This window comes from Nicotiana sylvestris, chromosome 12 (genome assembly GCF_000393655.2).
Source record: "Nicotiana sylvestris chromosome 12, ASM39365v2, whole genome shotgun sequence".
In the NCBI taxonomy this organism is placed as follows: domain Eukaryota; kingdom Viridiplantae; phylum Streptophyta; class Magnoliopsida; order Solanales; family Solanaceae; genus Nicotiana; species Nicotiana sylvestris.
Window position 1 is genome coordinate 88,348,475 of NC_091068.1, and position 5,078 is coordinate 88,353,552.

Consider the following 5,078-nt stretch of genomic DNA (forward strand, 5'->3'; position numbering starts at 1 on the left):
TGATTTCAAATATTGACACTCACTCCAGATTTGGCGAATCTTAGCTTCTGGGAATTGTCCGTTAGGACTTATCTCAACTGCTTGAGTGCTAAGATCTTCCTCATGAGGTACTGTCTGGCATCTTCCGAGCTGTCTCAAAACTCGGCAGGGTGCGTAAGGTTGAATGCTCTTAAGCCCCATCAGTAAGAAATGAGTTTTAGCTGCCGACATATATATGATCTCATCAACAGGCAACCATCCTAGCGTCCATTGTATTTGGCTGGCAGTAAGAGCTTGAAAGAACGAGGTCCATGCCAGGACTCCTTTGGCCAAACTGATCTCTTTGGTTCTCGTGTAAAATTCTTCTGTGCAAGTCTTTTCCGGGGAACCATGGCTCAAAATCTCGGAACGATCAGAGGTGCTCGGTCATCCACATTTGTAGGAGCAAGTTACAACCTTCGAAGAAATTTCCCCCAGCTTTACAAGTTGTAAGAGCTCGAAAGATGTCAGATACCACCATAGGTGCGAGAGTACTGTCATTTTGCGTGAGTAAAGTGCTGACGACCCCGGATATCTTCAAATCAATGTTTCCGTCTTTCCTTGGAAATACCAGAAGGCCCAGGAACATCATCATGAAAGCTACCCGTCTGTGTTTGTCCCACTTCTGACGAACACCTTTGCTGCACAGTTTGTTGATTGGATTATTGAATCCCCCCTCATGACCGTACCTATCATATATGAAGCATGGAGTACAAAATCCGGCTGCCAGATCCGGGTTGTGGACCGTTCTGGGTATCTTCAATGAATCTAGGAACCGATGTACCGTGACAACTCTTGGGGCGACCAAGTATTTTTGCCTCAACGGAAGTTCAGCATTCCCGATGTACCCGGCCATTTCTTCCAAAGTCGGGGTGAGTTCAAAATCAGAGAAATGGAAAACATTGTGCGCCGGGTCCCAGTAGGTAACCAAAGCTCTTATGATATCTCCCCGAGGCTGGATTTCCAACAAACCCACGAGACCTTTCAGATATTTCTTGACCTCATTTTGTCCTTCAATACCTAGATCATTCCACCATAGCCGTAACTTGACAGGGATTTTGGTCATTATTGAAAACGTTCATTTTGCATCGTGCTCATCCTGCACATTTATTAAGGTGATTTTAACAAAATGACTTGACTCAATAATATTTTACAACGGGGATCAAGTTTTGAACACGGCCCTTAAGCGCTTCGGGGATGAAGATTTTAAGGCCGTGTGGGTCAACTGGACAAAAATACTAAACAAGACCCAAAGGTAGCTATTTATGCAAAGTCAGCCTTCCGGCGTCCCTTTCGGGAACATTCGGCTATTTATGACAAAACAGCATCACCCGATTTATTTATGACTCTTTTTTAAAAAAAAAATTGACACGCATTTTTCTTCTTTTTTTTTTATTTTTTGATTTTGGCTACTTTAGCAAAAATGGGGTTGAACCCGATGATGGTTGCCTACGTATCTCACATCCGGTGAGAATCAAACCTGCGTAGTTCGGGACATCATGAATAGAGAAAATCAATTAAACCCAGAAAGCAAGAATATTTTTTTTTATTTTCTTTTGAAAAGAGATAAAGACTAAAGAAAAAAAAAATTTTTTTTTTTAAAGGAAGTATTTGGACTATTAGTCTGAATTTATAAAAGAGGTGCTACGAAAGAAACAACACATTTTTTTTGAATTATGAATTTCCAATTTTTTACTTTTAAATAAATACCCTTTTTGATTTTTAAAAGAAAAGAAAAATTTTTATATGTTTTTTTTTTAATAAATCAAACTAAAAGACAAGTGTTGGTTTTATTCTTTTTTTTAGAAAAATTCCGGCGAGGTTGTGATACTACTTGGACATTGGTTTTATTTTTCCAAAATAAGTAATTATCTCCCTACGCTGCTATTTTTCCTCTTTTTTTTAGAAACCGGTCAGCATGCGGAACCGAAGCAAATAAATACGCAAAACAAATAGGATGCAGCAGGGTGGTCTTTTCATTTCAGGTTGCCTGTCCTAGACAGACCCAACCCCTGTGTTGAGCCCCCTAAGTCAAATGCAACATGATGCAAATAAACGTTCCTACTAGGGATCTAGCATGAAGTTTCGTTATACTAGGTTTATACCCTGGGTATTGGTTCTAGACTGTGTACCTGAGCAGACAACTCGAGTCGAGGAGGGGGCTACGTACCGGGGACCCTCGAGATCGTCCGGCTTTGTAACTTGTCCAACCTCTTTCTTATTTCAGGTATCGACACTAACAGAATAGGGAGTCTCGACCAGCGAGCTTCTCCCCGGAGTTAAGAAGAGAAGGGTTTCGGCACAGTTTATATACAGTTCAGATAATATCAAAGCGGTAAAAGACAACATTTAGCACGTTATGCAAGAACATGTAATAAAGATCAGATAATAAAACCAAATATAACAATTATTCTAAGCTCGAATTCTTGAACCCTGAACCAGTAGTTCTGGGTCACATTCCCCAGCAGAGTCGCCAGAGCTGTCACACCTCCTTTTTGCGCGCCCGCCCCGAAGGGTTAAAAATGCGCGAGGGAGTTTTTCCAATTTAAGTGACAATATTCGAAATGGGATTATTTATTTCATTCAGAGTCGCCACTTGGGAAAGGTTTGGCTTTTGGTGTCCCAAGTCACCGGTTTATCTTGAATCCCAAATCGAGGAAATTTTCGACTTTTCCAAATGAAGTCTGCGAACCAGAAATTCTAAGTAAGGAATTCTGTTGACCCGAGGGAAGGTGTTAGGCACCCTCGAATCCCGTGGTTCTAGCACGGTCGCTTAAATTGTTATAATGGCTAAATATCTTATTTAAATACATGTTGTGACTTATGTGCTTTTATTAAGTTCAAAACCGCTTTTATTATTATCATTTATTTTTATAGAATTGCAACGTCATGAAAATGCATCTCGAACCACGTCACAATCAATGCACCCGTAGTTGTTAACACATTTCGACTCCGTTGAGATTTGGATTCGGGTCACATCAATGTGCACCCGAGTTTAAGAATGTAATTTAATTAAGCCGCGCCTAAAGAGCCTAACGCGTTATTATTTTTGGGAAAGGTCATGAAATTTACTAAACGGCCTGTCCTGAATTCTAAATATTTATTATGTTTAGTTGTTGAGGTTCCCGCAATTTATATTTATATTTGGCGAGGCTCGTCTCTATTTTAGAAAGGATATCCTAAAGCGTCTACATTTCTATTACATTTGTCTCTAATAAAATGAAAGAAAGAGGATTATGTGCTAATTACATGCTTGACCAGCTTCGGATCCTTACTTGATTATCTGATTTTATGAGGCGTGAGTTATTTTGTGCCTTATTTCATGGATGAGCATGTTGTTAAATTGTCAGGGGAAATTAATATACAAGATTAATAGAACTGTTAAAAGCTTATGATAAATGTTCTTCAAATCCGAGTTTGAAACTCGCTTATTTAAACCAAATCAGTGGAATTAACTTATCGGAAACTATTACTAATAGAGTTTGAACAGGATCTTGTGAACTATCTACAAAGATTCAATAAAACTATATATCATATCTGGCAAGCTTAAAGCATTCTTTTCTATACATGCAGAAATATTAGTTGAAGAGTTACCTAATTATCTGTGTGTTAAAACACTCATACATTCCTCATTAGACAACCCATTAAGCAAACGAAATCACAATTTAGGACGGACTAAGCTGCGATTAAGTACAAGGCTACCTAACAATGCAGTAGGAAACAGAAATTCAGACAATCCAATTCCAAGGGAATCAACCAAGGCAAACCAAACCAACACACTTTAGCTGATACTTGAAAGAAAGGAAAACTGACTGAATAGGCTGAGCAGGTTAAGAATTGAACAAAAGCAGGAAGAAAACCAGTTTCTGGTTTCTGTGTCTTTATCCCTCTTACTATCTATTTCTTTTCAAAATCCAATGTCCAATTTCAGTCTTGAAATCTATTTTTGGCTATCCAAAAGAATTCTTTTCCAGTTTTCTGTTTTTCAGAACTCAACTCTCCTAAAAATGTTCCCTCTCAATCCACTCTGTTATTATCAATGTCTGTCTGTGTGTGTGTATATCAAAAATCCCCCTTAAACTGATGGAAGTTCCTCCTTTTATCAACCTAAAATCAAACCTTTAACAGCCTGTTTAGACCATCACAACACCCCTCCCATGTGCTGTCCTATTTTCAGATTCCACTTAGCTAATTAAGTATAAACAAAAACCCCATGATATTCCCTGGTAGACTTACTTTTGAGTAATGTTTATTATTTCTGAAACTAAAGCAGAGTATGGGCAGCAGGGGTGTGTCCTGACAGCACATGGTGTCCATTACTTTGTAATGCACATGCTGCCCAAGGCTGAGAGATGAGTAAACAATGCTATTAAAATCTGAAACCTAGCTAATAAATCAATCCTTTAAATGTCTTTCTGATTTGGCTAAACAAATTAATACCGAGTGGCAACAACACTAATCTGATTCAACAATGCTTCAGTAAATTACAAAAGCCTGAGTCAAATTGCTACCATTCTAACATGAAACCGATTGACGTCGTATATCGATTCGATTATACTAGTTAAAACACATACAATCGAAGCCAAAATCAAACATTTAACAGTATCGAACACATGACTCGAATCATACTGATCAAGCAGAATTGTACTAGGGAATCAGTTGATCAGTCAAATTTGAGGTTCGACTAATTGCATAGCACACACATATACACATTATCAGTAAAAATAGAAGAGGGACTCAATCAAACACAGAGGTTCAGGTAAGGTGGACAATCAACAGTTGATAAAAATTTAAAGACACAAATTACACAAGACGTTCAGCCATACGAACAGACCTTTAAACCACACACGTACTGAATAACAAAGAGAAAACAAACTTACCTTAAAAACAGAAAAATCAACTCGTGTTTGAACATACCCTTCTCAAGGTTGAACGGAATTTAATCGAAGTGTTTCTCAAATGAGAAACACTTCGATTAAAGTCCATTAGACCCTAATCTCTTGGTTCGAACAGGCACGGAACAGGCACGAGGAAACCTAGGGTTCTAGAGGGCAGATTTG